This window comes from Chrysemys picta, chromosome 13 (genome assembly GCF_011386835.1).
Source record: "Chrysemys picta bellii isolate R12L10 chromosome 13, ASM1138683v2, whole genome shotgun sequence".
NCBI classification, from domain to species: domain Eukaryota; kingdom Metazoa; phylum Chordata; order Testudines; family Emydidae; genus Chrysemys; species Chrysemys picta.
The window spans coordinates 10,074,402-10,096,011 of NC_088803.1; the positions used below are offsets into that span (position 1 = coordinate 10,074,402).

Here is a 21,610-nt window from a genome sequence, read left to right on the forward strand (position 1 = left end):
GCCCTCAGAGTTATATTTTATATTTCTAGTTTTAGATACAAGAGTGGTACATTTATACAAATCAGATGATCATACTCAGTAGATTATACGCTTTGTAATGATACCTTACAAGAGACCTTTTGCATGAAGCATATCCCAGTTACGTTACATTCACTTATTACCGTATTTTCTCTAAAACTATCTCAGTTACATTATATTGACTTATTATCAAGTTTTTATAAAACCATATAGACTGCACAACGTCACACCCTCCTCCTGAACTTACTGCCAGAGACTTGGACACTGACCATGGCGGAGGCAGTATACCTAAAATTCGTTTTTGGGCTCCCTGGGCTGTAGTCCACGAAAGCTTATGCTCTAATAAATTTGTTAGTCTCTAAGGTGCCACAAGGTCTCCTGTTCTTCTTTTTGAGGAATCTGTTACTGCATCGAACATGTGAGGCCAATAGAAAATCCGTTGCCCGTCACAGGGTCTTTCCGCTCAAAAAACTCCTGTGAATAGACAATCATGAGTTATTTGGAGCAATTCTCTCCTGATTTCTCAGCCACCTGCTTGCAAACCTCACCTCCCCAAAGTTTTATTAACTAGGAAAAAGAAATGACAGTTAATTACAGGTTGAAGCAAGCAAACCTATACACACCAGTGAGTTACCATTGCCCCTCCTGGGTTTGAAATCTATGGGTCTGGGAATCTAGGTGCAGAATAGTCCAGGGGGGTCCTTTCACTGGTAGCTGGAGGGGGAGCAGTGTTAGTCACATCCTCAGCCAGGGGTATGGGGGGGCATCATTAGCCACTGCCCCCAATCAGTTTATTTAGGCAACAGAGCAGAGAGGAAACCCTCCCCCCCACATTGTGGGTGTGGCTGTGACCTCAAAATTTCCCAATGGGTGTCTCTGCTCCTGGCTCAACTGGGATGGGAGATTCCAGGCAGCTGGGTATGTGCCCCTGTAGTTGGCAGGTCCCTTCCCCCAGCCTGGTCCATATAACCCCAGGGCTGATGGAGAGTCTCCGTTCATATCCCTGGATGGTTCAGAGGATGCAGCTCTTGATCCTGGTCCTGCTTCCCACGGCCTTTCTCCTGTCCCCTGGCTGCCCATAGTGAAAAGAGAGTTGTTTAGAGCAGGGAGCCTTAGGAGCAAACTATGCCTCTTGGATCAACCACTCATAGAATCCTAGAATATCAGGGTTGGAAGAGACCTCAGGAGGTCATCTAGTCCAACCCCCTGCTCAAAGCAGGACCAACCCCCAACTAAATCATCCCAGCCAGGGCTTTGTCAAGCCTGACCTTTGAAAACCTCCAAGGAAGGAGACTCCTCCACCTCCGTAGGCAACCCATTCCAGTGCTTCACCACGCTCCTAGTGAAAAAGTTTTTCCTAATATCCAACCTAAACCTTCCCCACTGCAACTTGAGACCATTACTCCTTGTTCTGTCATCTGGTACCACTGAGAACAGTCTAGATCCATCCTCTTTGGAACCCCCTTTCAGGTAATTGAAAGCAGCTATCAAATCCCCCCTCATTCTTCTCTTCTGCAGACTAAATAATTCCAGTTCCCTCAGCCTTTCCTCGTAAATCATATGCCCCAGCCCCCTAATCATTTTTTTTGCCCTCCGCTCGACTCTCTCCAATTTTTCCACATCCTTGTTGTAGTGTGGTGCCCAAGACCGGACACAATACTCCAGATGAGGCCTCACCAATGTTGAATAGAGGGGAATGATCACGCCCCTCGATCTGCTGGCAATGCTCCTACTTATACAGCCCAAAATGCTGTTAGTCTTCTTGGCAACAAGGGCAAACTGTTGACACATATCCAGCTTTTCATCCACTGTGACCCCTATGTCCTTTTCTGCAGAACTGCTGTCTAGCCACTCGGTCCCTAATTGGTAGCAGTGCATGGGATTCTTCCATCCTCAGTGCAGGACTCTGCCTTTGTCCTTGTTGAATTTCATCAGATTCATTTTGGCCCAATCCTGTAATTTGTCTAGGTCCTTATGTGCCCTATCCCTACCCTGCAGCGTATCTAACACTCCTCCCAGTTTAGTGTCATCTGCAAACTTGCTTAGGGAGCAATCCACGACATCCTCCAGATCATTAATGAAGATATTGAACAAAACAGGCCCCAGGACCAACCCTTGTGGCACTCCGCTTAATACCGGCTGCCAACTAGCTGCCAATCACAAGCTGTTCTACAGCTACATCATAGCATGAATTCTTCCTGAACCAATCATATCCTAACAAGATTTTAAAACAAGAGCCCTCCCCCTCCCTCCATCCATCCATCCTCCTATTCCTATTCCCAGCATGGACAATAAAAGTTCAAATGAACCTATATCATCAGGTTCTTACAGTGGATGACACTAAGAAAGCAGCTTATACAAAAATCAGTTCCTTTTTTCAAATAAAAAAGGAAAACCTTATATTTTACAACAAATAACGCTGGTTATCTGAAGAAAAACAAGCCCTCAGTAAACCATAAAACCCAGCATTGAATGAACTCTAACATAACAAGGTCTTTTTTAGGAATATTTTGTACAAGTTCAGTGATACAAAAAAGTTTAAGCTACACTAGCCTATCCTTTGAAAAATAGCGTTTTTAAAGTACCAAAACAACAACTGAATAGAATATAAGAACTGTCACAATTAAGGGGAATTTACATAGGTATTTCAATAAAAAAAGAACTTAGCATGCAGTGAGGACATTTTGAAGTGGCAAATATTTTTAAAAGCTCTTAACTTTTGCAGCAAAAACACTGGCTTAAAATTAAATAACATAAGCCTAAAAAGATGCTAATTTTACTCAATTTCCATAACTAAATAATGATCATCTCTGCAACACAAAGATCTTAGTCCAACTGACTTACCTGGTAAGGTAAACCTCCTTCTCTTTCTCTCCCCCCCCACCGCCCCCGGCCTGGTAAAATTAGGTTATACTGGAATGTAAATTGTGAAAAAAATAAGTTCCTGGGGGACAGGAATATTATACAAAACCCTCATGTAAAGAAGGGTTGTACAATAATAAAATAAAATCTAAAGATATGTTCTAGCTTTCTACATGGTTAGACAGGGTCTTTAAAATATAATTTTAGGTTTTTTTTAAAACTTTTGTGTAAACAAATTGCCTAGAATACAAAAAGCGCTCTACTTTTAAATTGTAAAGAGAGCTTTAAAAGTCAAGGGCGTGGTTAAGAATCTCCTCCCGTCTATCCCTAGGGTGACCAGATGTCCTGATTTTATAGGGACATTCCCAATTTTTGGATCTTTTTCTTCCATAGGCTCCTATTACCCCCCACCCCCATCCCGATTTTTCACATTTGCTGTCTGGTCACCCTACCTATCCCCCAACACCACACACACACACACACACACACACACACACACACACACACACACACACACACACACACACACACACACACACACACACACACACAGAGGCAAATGAAGGGTTTACGATAAAACAATTAAAAAGGCAAAAGTCGCAGCCATAGAGAACAGGGCATGGGGATAAGAGAGCTGTCCTGAGGTTTTAGGAGAATATTGATAACTCACAAAAATCTCTTTTAATGACACAGTTTTGTAGGCAGCCATTCTTGGTGAGTTGTTATGCTTGTGCACAGGCGAGCATTTGTCATTCAGAATCCCTTCCCCACTCTACGAGGTATTATCTCCCCCGTCCAAAATAATATTAACAAAAACACAGAGGAATTACATACTTGAAGATACTATGTAGCGGTGCCTGCAAAGCAACAATTACAATTTTGATTATTATTTTCTTGTCTCGACACCTTAGAGAATTTTTTGTAGTGTTTTTATAAAACACTTTTATGCAAACTGTAACCCTAGATGTTGTACAGCATTAAATAATGTGCACCAGTAGATGAAAGATCTGAGACATTGCTGAAAACAGAGGTGTCATGATCACCAAACTCCTAATGCAGAGGGCCTGCAAGAAAATTAAATGGCACAGTTGAAGCAGAAGATGGTATGGTTTAAGAGGGTTTCTGCAGCTACTTTCCAATGGCCCAGATGCCCCAACAGCCTATCCTTCATGCACAAGTATCCCGGGGCCTTTGTTAGAGGAACAGGCCGTCCATATATTTCTTGTCGTTGAAAAACTATAACCTAACTACAAGTATACCACGGGTTCAACCTACTTCTCTTTTGACAACCACCACCACCCTTGAGCTCCATAAAAACACTCTTCACATTGACATTTTCAACTGACATTTTATTTACAACAAGCATCTTCAGGGGGGTTGACTAGATTACCTCCTGAGGTCCCTTCCAATCCTGATATTCTATGATTCTATGATTCATTTTATTTGTACAATATGCCCTGTTTTGTTCCCAGACCACGCTCTAACTTATCTAACATGTATCTGTCAGTTTGATGATTTCATCTAACGCTCTATCTGGTTCCTCCGCCTCTGTCACGTTTTCCACCAACGCTGCTACGAAACCTAAATGTTCCTGGGTTAAACTGGGTCACTGCAGCTCATATCCCAATGTAATGATGGCCTTTAAAAAACGATTCATACACAAATTACCACTGAAAATTACCACTAATTTCTCATTTTACAATTCACATCTAGAGACCAGTTCACACAGACCAGACCTGGGGCGGGATCGGAGCTGGTGCCCCTCAGAAAGGAAAGGTCCCATCTCACATTTCCCATCACCACTGACAGCAGAAGGAAATGCATAGAGAGTGGCTGGACCCTAGTGATTTGTTTAACTAACGGCCCTGGTTGGACAGACAGCTCAGACTGCCAGTGACTGGGGCTCCCCTGCCCTAGGTGACAGAGACCCGGGAGAGAAGGAAACACTCCCAGGGACGGGATTCCATAAAACTCTGTGTTGATTCCAGAGGACACAAGCCCGCCTGTGAAATTAAAACTGGGAAAACCGAGAGGGAGGGGCATTTTAGACTTGAATCTGACAAGCAGGGAGGAATTGGTTGTGAATCTGAAGGTGCAAGGCAATTTAGGCTAAAGTGACCCTCAAATGATAAAATACCTGATCCTAAGGAAAGGAAGGAGTGAGAGCAGCAGAATCAGAACAATGGACTTCAAGAAACAGACTAACCAGTTCAGAAAAGGATAGGTTAGGTCCCATGTGAAGAAAATCTAAGGGCTAAAGTAGTTCAGGAGAGCTGGCAGTTTGTGAAAGGGGCAATATTAAAGGCACAACTACAAACTATCCCTATTGAAAGCAAAGATGGGAAGAATAGTAAGAGGTCAATATGGCTGCAACAGAAATTCTTTAATGTCGTGAAAATCCATAAAGAGGACATTTGAAAAATTACTTAGGGGGAGTCCAAAAGACTAGGACTAGCATGTAGGAACAAAATTGGAAAGGCTAGGGCACAAAATGAGTTTAATCTCTCAAGGGACCTAGCAAGGGACAGGTGAGAGGTCCCAGAGGACTGGAGAAGGGAAAATATACCACACCTCTACCCTGATATAACGCGACCCAATATAGAACACGAATTCGGATATAACGCAGTAAAGCAGCGCTCCGGGGGGGCGGGGCTGCACACTCCGGCGGATCAAAGCAAGTTTGATATAATGCGATTTCACCTATAACTCGGTAAGATTTTTTGGCTTCCGAGGACAGCGTTATATCGGAGTAGAGTTGTACTTATCTTTCAAAAGAGGAACAAAGAGAATGCAGGGAATTGTAAACCAGTCAGCCTAACTTTGATACCTGGAAAGATACTGGATCAAATTATTAAACAATCATTTAGGAAGCCCCTAGAGGATAATAGGGTTACAAGGAATAGCCAGTATGGATTTGACAAGAGCAAATCATGCCAAATCAACCTAATCCCCTTCTTTATGGCCTGGTCTACACTGCGAGTTTAGGTAGAATTTAGCAGCATTAAATCGATTTAAGCCTCGACGCGTCCACACGACGAAGCCCTTTTTTTCGACTTAAAGGGCCATTTAAACCGGTTTCTTTACTCCACAAGGGCATTAGCGCTGAAATCGGCCTTTGCGGGTCAGATTTGGGGTAGTGTGGATGGAATTCGATGTTATTGTCCTCCGGGAGCTATCCCACAGTGCTTCATTCACTCAAATGCACTGACCAGGTAGACAGGAAAAGCCCTGCAAACTTTTGAATTTCATTTCCTGTTTACCCAGAGTGGAGAGCACAGGTGACCACATAGAGCTCATCAGCACAGGTAACCATGATAGAGTCCCGGGATTGCTAAAGAGCTCCCGCAAGGACCGAACGGGAGGTACGGGATCTGCTCGCCATATGGGGAGACGAATCAGTGCCAGCTGAACTCCGTAGCAGTAAACAAAATGGCAAAATATTAGAAAAAGTCTCAAAGGCCATGAAGGACAGAGGCCATAACAGGGACGCACAGCAGTGCCGCGTGAAAATTAAGGAGCTAAGGCAAGCCTACCACAAAGCTAGAGAGGCAAACGGAAGGTCTGGGGCAGAGCCGCAAACATGCCGCTTCTACGCGGAGCTGCATGCCATGCTAGGGTTGCAGCCACCACTACCCCAACCGTGTGCTTTGACCCCATCAATGGAGAATCATGCAGCAGGGAAGCGGGTTCGGGGTACGGGGAAGATGATGTAAATATCACACATGGTTTAAAAGCAAGTGAGTTTAATGATTAATGAATAATTTGCCCGGGCAATCGCAGCCAGTACAGCTACTGGAAAAGTCTGTTAACGTGTATGGGGATGGAGCGGAAATCCTCCAGGGACATCTCCAGGAAGCTCTCCTTCATGTACTCCCAAAGCCTTTGCAAAAGGTTTCTGGGGAGGGCTGCCTTATCCCGTCCGCCATGGTAGGACACTTTACCACGCCAGGCCAGTAGCACGTAGTCTGGAATCATTGCATAACAAAGCATGGCCGCGTATGGTCCCGGTGTTTGCTGGCATGCAGACAACATCCATTCCTTATCTCTCTTTGTTATCCTCAGGAGAGTGATATCATTCACGGTCACCCGGTTGAAATGGGGTGATTTTATTAAGGGGACATTCAAAGGTGCCTGTTCCTGCTCGGCTGTACAGAAATGTTCCCCGCTGTTAGCCACGCAGTGGGGAGGAGGGGTGAAGTGATCATCCCAGAGAATTGGGTGTGTGTGGGGGGGAGGGGGTAGTTGTGTTTGTGCTGCATGTTAACCCAGAAACCGCAGCCCCTCCTTTTACACTGCTAACCCATTTTAAATGGCCAACCTAACGGGTGCTTGGTACGGGAAATAAGGGCGCTGCTGTTTGAAACCATTCCCATGTGTTATGAAGGTTAAAAAAGCCAAAAGACTGTGACTTATCATGGCTGCCTGCAAGCCAAATTCTGTTGCCTGGCACTGCGTGAGTGATCTCTCACACCAAACCGGCAGGCCCTCAATATAAGAGGAAAAATGTGACCTTGTAACAAAAGCACAAGTGCTGTGTAATGTGAAAAGCAAAATTTAACGTGAAAGAGTGTACCCATTGTACTCTAAAATGTGTCTTTTTTAACCACCTCTCCCTTCTCCTCCACCAGCTGCAACGGTTTCTCCTTCGCAGAGGCTAGTGAAGATTAGAAGGAGAAAACAGCGGACGCGGGATGATATGTTCTTGGAGCTCCAGATGTCTTCAAATGCTGACAGAGCACAGCAGAATGCATGGAGGCAATCAATGTCAGAGTGCAAAAAAGCACAATATGAACGAGAGGAGAGGTGGCGGGCTGAATCGCGGGCTGAAGAGAGGAAGTGGCGGGCTGAAGAGGATAGGTGGCCTCAGCTTGCAGACAGAAGGCAAGAGTCGATGCTCTGGCTGCTGGAGCATCAAACTGAAATGCTCCAGCATATGGTTGAGCTGCAGGAAAGGCAGCAGGAGCAGAGACCGCTGCTACAGCCCCTGTGTAACCAACAGCCCTCCTCCCCAAGTTCCATAGCCTCCTCACCCAGACACCAAGAACACGGTGGGAGGGCCTCCGGCCACCCAGGCACTCCACCCCAGATGATTGCCCAAGCATCAGAAGGCTGGCCTTCAATAAGAGTTAAAGTTTTAAAGTTTTAAACTGCAGTGTGTCCTTTTCATTCCCTCCTCCCCCACCCCTCCTGGGCTACCTTGGCAGTTATCCCCCTAGTTGTGTGATGAATTAATAAAGAATACATGAATGTGAAGTAACAATGACTTTATTAACTCTGCAAGTGGTGCTTGAAGGGGGGAGGGGAGGGTTGTTAGTTACAGGAAAGTAGAGTGAATCGGGGGTGGGGGGTGTTCATCAAGGAGAAACAAACAGAAGTTTCACACCGTAGCCTGGCCAGTCACAAAACTTGTTTTCAAAGCTTCTCTGATGCGCACCGCGCCCTGCTGTACTCTTCTAACCGCCCTGGTGTCTGGCTGCACCTAATCAGCGGCCAGTTGATTTGCCTCAACCTCCCACCCCGCCATAAATGTCTCCCCCTTACTCTCACAGATATTGTGGACGCACAGCAAGCAGCAATAACAATTGGAATATTGGTTTCGCTGAGGTCTATCCGAGTCAGTAAACTGCGCCAGCGCTCTTTTAAACGTCCAATTTCACATTCCACCACCATTCGGCACTTGCTCAGCCTATAGTTGAACATGTCCTGACTACTCTCCAGGCTGCCTGTGTACGGCTTCATGAGCCATGGCATTAAGGTGTAGGCTGGGTCCCCAAGGATAACTATAGGCATTTCAACATCCCCAACGGTTATTTTCTGGTCCAGGAAGGAAGTCCCTTCCTCCAGCTTTTGAAACAGACCAGAGTTCCTGAAGACACGAGCATCATGTACCTTTCCCGGCCATCCCACATTGACGTTAGTGAAATGTCCCTTGTGATCCACCAGGGCTTGCAGCAGCATTGAAAAGTATCCCTTGCGGTTTATGTACTCGGTGGCTTGGTGCTCCAGTGACAAGATAGCGATATGGGTTCCGTCTATCTCCCTACCACAGTTTGGTAATCCCATTGCAGCAAAGCCATCCACTATGACCTGCACATTTCCCAGAGTCACTACCCTTGATATCAGCAGGTCTTTGATTGCATTGGCTACTTGGATCACAGCAGCCCCCACAGTAGATTTGCCCGCTCTAAATTGATTCCCGACTGACCGGTAGCTGTCTGGCGTTGCAAGCTTCCACAGGGCTATTGCCACTCGCTTCTCAACTGTGAGGGCTGCTCTCATCCTGGTATTCTGGCACTTCAGGGCAGGGGAAAGCAAGTCACAAAGTTCCATGAAAGTGTCCTTATGCATGCGAAAGTTTTGCAGCCACTGGGAATCGTCCCACACCTGAAACACGATGCGGTCCCACCAGTGTGTGCTTGTTTCCCAGGCCCAGAATTGGTGTTCCACGCCATGAACCTCCCCCAATAACACCATGATTTGCACATTGCTGGGGCCTGTACTTTGTGAGAGGTCTATGTCCATGTCAATTTCCTCATCACTCTCGTAGCCACGCTGCAATCGCTGCAATCGCCTCCTCACCTGGTTTTACTTTGCCATGTTCTGGCTCTCTTCAGGACAATGCCCGTGGTGTTCATAGTGCTCATAATTGCCGCGGTGATCTGAGTGGGCTCCATGATCCCAGTGCTATGGCGTCTGGGCTGAAAAAAGGCGTGAAACTATTGTCTGACAGAGGGAGGGAGGGGAGAGTGATGACATGGCTTCCAGGGAATTAAAATCAACAAACGTGGCTGTGCATCAGGGAGAAACAAAAACAACTGTCACACAGAATGGCCCCCCCAAAGATTGAACTCAAAACCCTGGGTTTAGCAGGCCGTTGATTTCACGGAGGGAGGCGGAAGCAAATGAATACAGAACAAATCTGGTCTATCTATCTTTTACATCTTAGGCTGGCAGCAGACGGTGCAGCATGACTGATAGCCATCGGCATCTTCTGGGTTGTTGGCAGAAGATGCTGCATTACGATTGCTAGCCATCATTGTCAAGCCGGTTCAATAGGACTGCCGGCAGGACTGAGTCTCCAGGAGACAAAACATGTCTGTCGAGGTGCCTCTGACCGAACTCACTGAGGAGTACGACAATGATGGATACCAATTGTAATACACCATCTATTTCTAAAAAGCAATTAGCTGCTGCTGTATAGCAATGCAGCCCCACGTCTGCCAGCACCCAGATCGCCGATGACGGCTACCAGTCATACTGCACCGTCTACTGCCAAAAGGCAATTAGCTGCTGCTGTGTAGCAATGCAGTACCACGTCTGCCGGCACCCAGATGACATATGGTGACAGTGAGCTGAGCTGAGCGGGCTCCATGCTTGCCGTGGTATGTTGTCTGCACAGGTAACCCAGGTAAAAAGGAGCGAATCGATTCTCTGCTATTGCTCTGACGGAGGGGGAGGGGCCTGACAACATGTACCCAGAACCCCCTGCGACACTGTTTTTGCATCATCAGGCATTGGGATCTCAACCCAGAATTCCAATGGCCGGCGGATACTGCGGGAACTGTGGGATAGCTACCCATAGTGCAACGCTCCGGAAGTCGACGCTAGCCTCGGTACTGTGGACGCGGTCCACCGACTTAATCCACTTAGAGCATTTTATGTGGGGACACACACAATCGACTTTATAAAACCGATTTCTATAAAACCGGCTTCTATAAATTCGACCTAATTTCATAGTGTAGACATACCCTAACACGGTTACTGGCATGGTGGATGGGGTGACACAGTAGACATGATGTATCTTGATTTTAGTCAGGCTTTTGACACAGTGCCACCAAACATTTTCATGAATAAACTAAGGGAATTACTACAGGGAGAAATGGTCAAAAGACTACTCAAAAACTATCAATGGTTGTGTGTCAAACTGGGAGAACGATTCTAGTGGGGTCCAGCAGGGGTCAGTCCTGAGTCACGTACTATGCAATATTTTCATTAATGGCTTAGCTTATGGAGTGGAGAATATAAATATAATATTTGCAGATGACATCAGGTTGAGAGGAAGTACAAATACTTTCGAGTACAGGACTAGATATTGAAACAAAGTTGACAAATTAGCAACTTGATCTGGAATCAATAAGATGAAATTCAATAAGGACAAATGCAAAGTGCTACACTTAGGAAGGAAAAATCAAATGCACAGCTACAAAATGGGGAATCTCTGGCTAGGTGCTAGTAGTGCTGAAAAGGATCCGGAGGCTATAGTGGATCACACATTGAATATGAGTCGGCAGTGTGATGCGGTTGGGGAAAAGGTTAGTATCATTCTGGGGGGTATTAATAGGAGTGTCCTATGTAAGACATGGAGGTAATTGTCCCACTCTACCTGGCACTGGTGAGTACATCTCGATGTGTAGAAAGAGTAGCAAATGTGGCAGGCGACCAGCTTGGCTTAACGGAGAAATCTTTGGTTAGTTTAAACACCAAAAGGAAGCTTACAAGAAGTGGAAACTTGGACAGATGATTGGGGAGGAGTATAAAGATATTGCTCGAGCATGCAGGGATGTAATCGGGAAGGCCAAAGCAGAACTGGAGTTGTCTCTTGCAAGGGATGTGAAGGGTAACAAGAAGGGTTTCTACAGGCATGTTAGCAAGGAGAAGAAGGTCAGGAAAAGTGTGTGACCCTTACTGAATGGGGGAGGCAACCTAGTGACAGATGATTTAGAAATAGCTGAAGTACTCAATGCTTTTTTGCCTCGGTCTTCACAGACAAAGTCAGCCCCCAGACTGCTGCACTGGGTAGCACAGTATGGGGAGGAGGTGAGCAGCCCTCAGTGCTGAGAGAACAGGTTAAGGACTATTTAGAAAAGTTGAACAGGTACAAGTCCATGGGGCCAGATGCAATGCATCCGAGGGTGGTGAGGGAGTTGGCTGATGTGATTGCAGAGACATTGGCCATTATCTTTGAAACCTCGCGGCAATCGGTGGATGTCCTGGACGACTGGAAAAACGCAAATATAGTACCCATCTTTTAAAAAGGGAAGAAGGAGTGGTACCGGAAAGGTGCAGCCTTATCTCAGTGCCTGGAAAAATCATGACGCAGGTCTCAAGGAATCCATGTTGAAGCACTTGGAGGAGAGAAAGGTGATCAGGAACAGTCAACATGGATTTGCAAAGGCCAAGTCATGCCTGACCAACATGATTGCCTTCTATGATGAGACAACTTGCTTTGTGGATATTGAGAAAGCAGTGGACATGATATATCTTGACTTTAGCAAAGATTTTGATACAGTCTTCAACATTATTCTTGCAAGCAAGTTAAAGAAGGATGGATTGGATAAACGGACTATAAGGTGGCTAGATCATTGGGCTCAACAGGTAGTGATCAACAGCTCAGTCTCTAGTTGGCAGCCGGCATCAAGTGGAGTGTCCCAGGGCTTGGTCCTGGAGCTGGTTTCGTTCAACATCTTCATTAATGATCTGGAGGATGGCATGGATTGCACCCTCAGCAAGTTCGTGGAAGACACTAAACTTGGGGGAGAGGTACATATGCTGGAAGGTAGGGATAGGGTCCACAGTGACCTAGACAAATTGAAGGATTGGGCCAAAAGAAATCTGATGAGGTTCAACAAGGACAAGTGCAGAGTCCTGCACTTAGGATGGAAGAATCCCATTCACCGTTACAGGCTGGGGACCATCTGACTAAGCGGCAGTTGTGCAGAAAAGGACCTGGGGATTACTGTGGATGAAAAGCTGGATATGAGTCAACAGTGTGCCCTTGTTGCCAAGAAGGCTAATGGAATATTGGACTGCATTAGAAGGAGCATTGCCAGCAGATCGAGGGAAGTGATTATTCCCCTCTCTTTGGCATTAGTGAGGCCATATCTGGAATATTGTGTCCAGTTTTGTGCCGCACACTACAGAAAGGATGTGGACAAATTGGAGAGAGTCCAGCCGAGGGTAAAAAAATTATTAGGAGGCTGGGGCACTTATGAGGGGAGACTGATGGAACTGGGCTTATTGAGTCTGCAGAAGAGAAGAGTGAGGGTGGTTTTGATAGCAGCCTTCAACTCCCTGAAGGGGGATTCCAAAGAGGAAGGCGATTTGCTGTTCTCAGTGGCGGCAGATGCCAGAAGAAGAAGAAAGACTCTCAAATTGATGAGGGGGAAGTATAGGTTGGATATTAGGAAAAACTATTTCACTAGGAGGGTGGTGAAGCACTGCAATGCGTTACCTAGGAAGGTGGTGGAATCTCCATCCTTAGAGGTTTTTAAGGCCTGGCTTGACAAAGCCCTGGCTGGGATGATTTAGTTGGTGTTGATTCTTCTTTGAGCAGGGAGTTGGACAAGATGACCTCCTGAGGTCTCTTCCAACCCTAATCTTCTATGATTCTATGATTCTTCTGTGTCCAGTTCTGGGTGCCACGCTTTATGAGAGAGGCAGAAAAACTGGAGAGCGTCCTGAGGAAAGCCACAAAAATAGTCAAAGGTTTAGAAAACCTGATCTAGGAGGAAAGGTGAAAAAAACAGGGTATGGTTAGTCTAAAGAAGAGGAGGCTAAGGGGGAACCTGAGAACAGTCTTCCCGTATACTAAGAGCTGTTCTAAAAAGTATGAGGGTCAACTGTTCTCCATGTCCGCTGACGCTAGGACAACAAGTAATGGGCTTCATCTGCAGCAAGGGAGATTGTGGTTAGTCATAGGAAAAAACTTTCTAACCCTAAATGAAGTTAATCTCTGGAATAGGATCCCAAGGGAGGCTGTGGAATCCCGGTCACTGAAGGTTTTTAAACCCAGATAAGACAAAAACGTCAGAGCTTCATTTGTGCTCCCCAATGTCTGACTCTGAGAATTGTTTCCGTTCGTGACACGGCCGTGTGTGGGGATGCACTTTCACTGCCAGGGGGGATGGGGAGATGTCCCTGCTCAGATGTTCAGCTTGACAGTCAGGCCTCAGGGATGATAGCCTGCTACAGATGGGAGGGTTTTACCGTCCAGGCCCTGCACACTGGTGGTTCATCAACACCACAAAAAAAACCCCACTGCAGCCAGTTTCAGAGGCTGAGTCAATTGATCCCTGGGTGCGGTCCAGACTTGACACAGCCCCAGCTGTGCAGAGCCCAAGATGCTGAGTGTCTGCACATGTTGGGGGCCCATCCTTTCTCCCTGCCATGTGGCTGGGTGTACCTGCCCCAGGAAAGTCTAGCACCCACCTACGCACTGGGAACCTGACCCTGAGGTTTCCTGTCCCCACCCAGTTGGGGCTGTAGCCCCTGTGGGCCCAGGCAGAAGGGCTGCCCGCTCCTCAGACAGGCCATGAAGATGCCGCTCATGGGGGATGGGAAGACGTCAGCTGGGAATGAATACGGGGTTCTTATGCTCTGTGGGTGCTGTCTCAGTCGTATTAGGGCACCTTGAGGGAGTGGCACAGATGAGGAGAAGACCAGGGAGCTTTATGCATTTATGATTCATGTCTTCAAGCTCTTCTCCAGAACTTCATGGGCTGAAAACATCCAATTTACCACAAGAGAAGCCAAAATTTGCAGGTGATCCCATGACTCCTGATGCTGGGGCTTTACGCAATACACCAAGGCATTTCAGGAGAGTTCGGAGCTTAATGGAGAAATGAGACTGGGACCTCAGTGCAATTTTAAGCCACTTTCTGGGGCCCAGAATTTTGGGCGCATGAGATGTTCAAGTGGCTGGACAGCCAGGGTCACATTTCCAAGTGGTCACCCCTATTGTGTGGGGACGTTTGCTCTTTACTCAACCATGCCAGCCATGGGGCAGGCCCAGAGGAACACGGCTCCAGCACCGTCTGTTTAGGGCCTTCCCCATCACCCATCACCATGGTATCAGTGATCCCCCACGTCCAACGTGGTCTATGTGCTCCCCATCTTCTGGGAGAATTTCTGCCATGGGCTCTGTGGCTGTGCTACAGGAAGTCACAGCAGGGCCCCCATACCCTTCTTACTGCTCTGAGACGCACACTGGGGAGGAAGCAGGGAGCTGAGCCAAGCCAGCCGGTGACTCAGCGTCGGCCGCACTCCCCGCCAGATGAGCTGCTGCAGCAGAGGAGACAGGCAAGCTCCAGATGAGCCCGGTACCAGGTGTGCTGGGCTCCAGGCCGGCCCCAAGGGGCCCTGCTCCCAGATGATCTGGGGGGAGGGGAGGAGAGATGCCCTGTCCCAGAGGGACTTTCCCCTGAGCTCCTTCCTCCAGAGAGAGGTTGTTTTCCAGCAACCAGCTCCCTCCCTCGTGCCCCCCACGTGTCAGTGGAGTAATGCTGAGGTTTCTGAGGGCGCCTGTGTGGTCCCAGCTCCCCACGAGGGCAGAGCGAACGTGATCTGCGGTTTCCTGCTGACTCTATAAATCCCCCAGTACTGAGGCATGAGCACTGTCACTTTCCCCAGACGGTGACGATGCTGATCCTGATCCTGCTGCCCGTGGCCTTTCTCCTGCCCCGCGGGGCTGGGGCTGGTGAGTGTTGGGGGGTCAGGGATCCTGGGGAGTGGAGCCAGGAGCTCGCTGGGCTGTTTGTAAATCCTGGATCCTCCCCAGAGTCAGATGCGTTTCCCAGGGTGATTTCTGGCTCCCAGTACGCAGCTAGGGAAGAGTTTGGAGGTGGGGGTGAAGGAGTTGGGTGGTGGAGCTGGTGTTGAAATAAAGCCCCCGAGAGATACATAGAGAGCTTGAGAGCAGGAGAGAGACAGAGCGTATCTTAACTAGGAGCTAGAAGCCAAGACTCCTGGGTTCTATTCCCTGCTTGGGAGTGGTGTCTAGTGATTAGAGTGGAGCTCGGGGATGGTAGTCAGGACTCCTGCGTTCTAGCTACTTCTTCCTTTGTGTGTGATGTCATTTTAAATTGAAGCTCTTTAGGGAAGGGGCTGACTTTCCCTGAGGGTCTGTGCAGCACCCGGCACAACGGGGCTCTCATCTGAGTTGGTGGCACCATATGCAAATAACAGCACCAGACTGTTAAAAAAGCCTCGTTCATATGGATATCAAACTAACAGCCATGAGTCGTCTGTTAAAACATTCAGATGTGAGCTGCGCACAAACTTGTATTGGTTTAATTATCCTGATTTTAAACCACATCTGTAGTTCAACTGGTTCAGCTCTGCCTGTGGCTGCCCTGATATTGATTTAAACCTGGCCAAAGCCAGGGGCCAGTTAACTTCAGAGAACCAGCCTTCAACCCATACAAGTGCCTGAAATGTGCATTTGCACAGGCTTAAAACAAACCTGCAGTCTGGCAATTCCTAAGTCCTACATCTCTCTGATGGTTAGAGACCTTTTCACTTCCACCTCCATCTATCCCTGCCCAGTTTATCCTCATTTGTTCTTTTGCCTACATTGTCCTTCAGCTTCACCAGCTCTTCCCCATCCTGTCCCCTCCACCCTGATGTCTTTACACTGATTGTCTGGCTTTGACTTCATCCACCTGGGCTGAGACGTGTTCAGAGTTGGTTTGAAAAGTTTTTCCCTGGGAAATTTCGACTTTTCATTGAAAACCCTCAAAGTAATTTGTTTTTCTAATAACGTTTTATTAATTTTTAAAAGATACATAGAGAGTGAGAAAACAAACAGCAAAATATACATAAACGTCTCATAATGCATAAACACCTCATAAGATATTAAGTATTTGCGACCTCACCGTAGCTAGGCTTGAAACATTTAGTTATCTGTAGTGTGAATGGTTAGAATACCAATCCCGTATTGTATTCCACAATTTACAAACAAAATATGCTTTATAAAAATCCAGTTAGTTAAATAAAAATTATTAAAGTAAGATAAAGTCTAGAAGCAAAATTCAAATGAGAGGGATAGATACAGGGAGCGGAAGGAAGTGGCTAGGGAAGAGGGGGGTTAAGGTGGACTCATGCATTTGATAGGATCATCAGATACTTCCAGGAGAGCATCTCATATCTCTAACAACTTTTCTTGGGAAGCTCTTTCCTGGTAGCCAAGCTTGGGATGTCTATGCTCTAATCTTCGATTGTTGGTTGCTTTTTGGATTTCCGTTTTGGTGGTACTTGTCTTTCCACTGCTGTTAGTGCTCTGCTTAGCCAAAGTCTTTCTGATTTATTCTGCTTCCAGTTAACACCCACTAGGTTGAAAATTACATGGTTAATTTTATTTGATATTGGAAAAAAACCACTGTCCCCTTCAATTCCGCCCAAAGCCGACTGGTCTATGAGCATATGGGTTAAGTCAGCACATGCTAGTCACAGCTGACTTAGCAGCACCTGCATTGTACATTGTAGAGGGTCCAATGCATCTTCCATATGATTCCTGTGGAATTAATCTGAAATGTAGCTCCAAGGAGCAGTTCAGAGAACTGGCTACAATTTGCTTCCATTTGGTTAGCAGAAAATTATTGGCCTAGTTTCTCCTCCCAATGCTTTTTTAGGGCATCAGTGTTTAGTTCAAATTTGCTGGCCAGCTGTGCATAATGTTGCCATCGATCCTGGCAATCTGGGTAACATTTGCAGAAACAAAAGCAGTAATGAGTGAAGGGCAGCGAAGAAAATCTGATTTTCTGTACAAATACAGTTTGGAGGGGCAGCTTTGAAGCAGCCCTGGCTTGTCACTGGGGGTTGATGGAAAAGGTGAAACTTCAGCAGGGGACGTGTCAGTGGCGTTCTGGGTGAGACTGACCCCCAAAGTTTTTAACTCCAGGCAGTGCAGTTACTGACCTACTCGTGGTGCATTTGGCACCAATTCTCCACACAGCGAGGACAGAGCTTTAGATTTACCCTCCGGCCCCATGGGGTGTCCAGTCTGGGGGAGAGATGAGGAGGTGGCAGAGTTCCAGGAACAGGGATCCCCCACAGAGAGCATCAGAGTGGGTGGGATGAGGTTGTGAGGATTCCCCTTTGGGATGCGGAGCTCGGTCCCAGCCCGTCCCAGGGAGATGATGGGGCTCTTTCTGTGACTCTGGACTCTCCCCAGGTGAGATCATCGGGGGCTGGGAAGCCAAGCCCCACTCCAGACCCTACATGGCCTATCTGGAAATACAACGCGAAGGGGACACCTATATCTGCGGAGGGTTCCTGGTGTCAGAGAACTTCGTGCTGACGGCCGCTCACTGCAATGGAGAGTAAGCGCCTCTGTGCTGGGGATGTTGGGGCAGGTCGGGGTTATTGGGTGATGGGGGAGCCGGGAGCTCTGGTGCCGTCATAGGCTCCAGAGAAGGAGCTACAGGCTGAGAGAGCAGAGCCCAGGGATATGATCTGGTCGGGGGTGTCAGTGTGTCTTTAGGGGCCTCTGCAAACCATGGTCCAGATCAAGCGCTGGGTAAATCAATGGAGCTACAGCCATCAACACCAGCTGGGGTCTGGCCCTTTGACCTGATCGGGGCAGGGAGATAGTCACAGCCCCAGGACAGCTCTGCTGGGCTCTGGGCTGGGAGGAGCTGGCATAGACCCCTGTCTGGATCTAGCCAGGGGTGGGGAGGAGCTGAGACCCAGAGGGCAGGAGAACTGCGGGGCGTGAAGGAGCTCAGAGGAACAACACAAAGGGCTGGTAGAGACACAGGCTGGGACCCCAATGCCACTGGGCAAGTCTCTGTGCTGCAGCCAGTGCCTCCTAGAGGGGAAAAGTCCCCTGTGCTATTTCCCGGCCCAGAAGAGCCCTGTCCTCTCCATATCACTGCTCATAAGTCAAACCCCCATGTGCCCCTCCCCCATCTCACATATGCTCCTGCCCCTAATGCCCCATGTATTGCTCTTGGCTTTCACAGTGAGATATCTGTCCAGCTGGGAGCCCATAACATTAGAGAACGGGAACAGAGCCAACAGAAACTCTCCGTGCGCCACCGGATCCCCTACCCGCAGTACAACGAGACAACCATCAACAATGACATCATGCTGCTGCAGGTACCCTCCCATTCCATCACCCCACCCCCAGTGACTTCACACAGCTTCAAGTACCGCCCCTATCCCATCCTCCGATCCCCAGTGACCTCTCAGGCATGGGTTTGAGTGTTTCTGGGTATTGGGGTGTGTCTCTGTGTCCTTGAGTGCGACCCTCACATTGATCTTCATCGTTCTTGTGTCTCAGCTGGCAGAGAGAGCGAAGCTGAACAGATGGGTGGATACCATCGCCCTGCCCCGCGCCAGCGAGAGAGTAAAGCGAGGGACCGTGTGCAGTGTCGCCGGCTGGGGCGGCACTAGCACAGAGAATGAATCAAGCCCGGACACGCTCCAGGAGGTGGACGTGGTGGTGATGCCGCATGCCGCATGTCCGAGGAAGCCTAATGGGCCATACAGAGATTATAAATCGTGCACCATGATGTGTGTGGGGGATCCAAAGACGGGGAAAGACTCTTGGGAGGTGATTCTCCTTCTGGCTTCAAGCATCCTTGATAAATCGTTATTATTAATGAGGCTGTTGGTGTTGCAGTCCGGCATACGAGTGGTGGACAGCGATCTGGCCCCACTGTGCTTGGTGCTGTACAAATGAGTGGGAAAATATCTGGTTTTCTCCCAGGGGAGGCAGAGGCCAGCTCTAGGGGTAGGGGTGGGGGTGAGGGGACTGATACCAGCTGGGCCTCGGGAGGAGCGAAGCAGAGACCAGGTGGACATAGGGAGCTGTCACTGAGCTGTGCATCAGCGGGAATGACTCACTGAGCTGTTCTCCATCTGTGGCTTGTTTTATTTCACAGGGCGATTCTGGGGGCCCCCTAGTGTGCGGAAAAACAGCCCAGGGCATCGTCTCCTGGGGGCCACCAACCCCTCCCGGGGTGTACACGAAAGTCTCCACCTTCATCCCCTGGATACGGGCGACGATGAAGAGGCTGCAGCCCTGACCCAAGCCAGGAATAGCTGCAGGGTCCAGAGCTGCATCGCTTTTGTCCTTTGCTGATGCCCAGATGTAGGACCCGCTTTGCAGATTGGCTGAGCCCCCTCTCCTCAGGATATCCCCCGCCCATTGCTCCACTCAGGCAACACCCAACCAATGAGCATCAAGGCACTGGGCCTAGGGGAGTTAGGAACAAGGTTCAAAACCAGCTCCCATCGGCTCCCTTGTCAATCCCAACGCAGATTCTCAGGCTGCCTCTTAGCTAGGGAAACAGCTGGTTTATTTCCCCTGGGGTAACGGACATGAGCCAAACCTTGAGGCAGACCCGGCGGTTTGTAGCTCTCCCCCATGTCAGCTGGTCCAGTGACCATGTATTGGGGATCTTCATTGCTACCTGACCTGCTAACTCCTGTGAAAACTGCAGCCTGCCCTGTCCTCACTGGACCTATCCCATGGGGTAGTTCATTGGGCTGCCACCGCCATTCCAAACACACCTGTTCCCAATGACAGTGAGGCCAGTGGGAAGGGAATGCAGAGAAGGCTGCACTGAACTGATTGCAGATCAATCCCCGGTGCTGATCCCTCCTTCCCACCTCCCCTGCCCCACCCTGCCACGCGGCCTGCTGCATTTCGCTCACTGCTCCATTGCCAGCAATGAATAAAAATGAAGTTACAAAAAAAAAGTGTTTCAGGTACTGAGCGATCAACCCGAGCTGTGACATCCAGAGCAGCGGCTGCATCTGCCAGGGCCAGGAGGGAATTAACCCCTACAGGGGAAGGCTGGGCTTGTGGTCAATGCGCTAGGCCGGGGCCTAGGACACTTCACATTTTTGACACTGAGTGCACGTCCCCTCCCCATTTTGACTCCCTTGATCCTTCCTGACCAGCTGGTAACCAGGGATTTTAACCGTCCAGTCGTGGGAATCATCCCAGCAGGTTCCAGTCACACCTGCTACACCAAACTGATGCTCCTAGAGGAGCAATTACAATTCCTCGTGTTTGTTCCCCAGACTCCTCGCACTGGTGCAGGGGCAAGTCAAGAATTTCTTCTCTTCATTTAATTGGGGTTCCTGGATTAATTTTGTTCTTGATTTTTGCTGAGAGATCATTTCTTCTCCTTTTTACCCTTCCCTTTGCTTATTAGTTTATCCCTCCCTTGACTCCTCTAGCTGGCCGGTCCCCATGGAGATTGGTCCCCTTCTCCTGAGGTGGAGGCCATCCAAACTCTACAGCCCCCTCTCCCCACAATCTGTCCACCCTCCACCCCAGCAACATAGAGACTAATCAGACCCCTTCTCAGGCTGCTCTTTTAGGCTAATCCAGCCCAGCTCTTTCACTCTCCTCTCATTAGACCTGCTGGTCCCTTGAGCGCCCTCACAGCCCTTCTCTGCATCTGCTCTGGTCTCAATTCCTCTGTCCTGCACACAGGTGACCTGAATTGGTTCCAGATGGGAGGCTGGGTTCATGGCAGCTCCTGGCACACCCTGAACAGTGATGGGAGGTGTTTGCTGAGCTCACAGCACTGATCCAGGGCATCTGGAGTGCAGCATCCCATGACCCTGGGAAAGGTGCCCAGCGGCAGGCTTGGTCCCGGAGCCTGCCTTGGGAGCCCCAGAGCTAGGGGCAGTGGCTTGGCTTGGCCCAGATGTGTCTTGCTCAGAATCATGTGAGGCCCGGCTTTTGGGTCTGCTTGTCACAGATTAGCTCCTGCACAGTGGGGCTGAATCAGGTCCATCTGGGGTGATGCCTCCCCCTCTCTAGGCAGAAGCTTGAGCATTGGCCTGTTAAACCCAGGATTGTGAGTTCAATCCTTGAGTGGGCCATTTAGGGATCTGGGGCAAGAATCTGTCTTGGGATTGGTCCTGCTTTGAGTAGCAGGTTTGACTAGATGACCTCCTGAGGTCCTTTCCAACCCGGATATTCTATGAT

General features: G+C 48.5%; 1 pseudogene; it reads left to right on the plus strand.

Moving 5' to 3' along the window:
* The first annotated feature begins 15,158 nt into the window (after positions 1-15,158).
* Positions 15,159-20,746, plus strand: LOC101946102 (mast cell protease 1A-like; annotated as a pseudogene).
* The last annotated feature ends 864 nt before the right edge of the window (positions 20,747-21,610 follow it).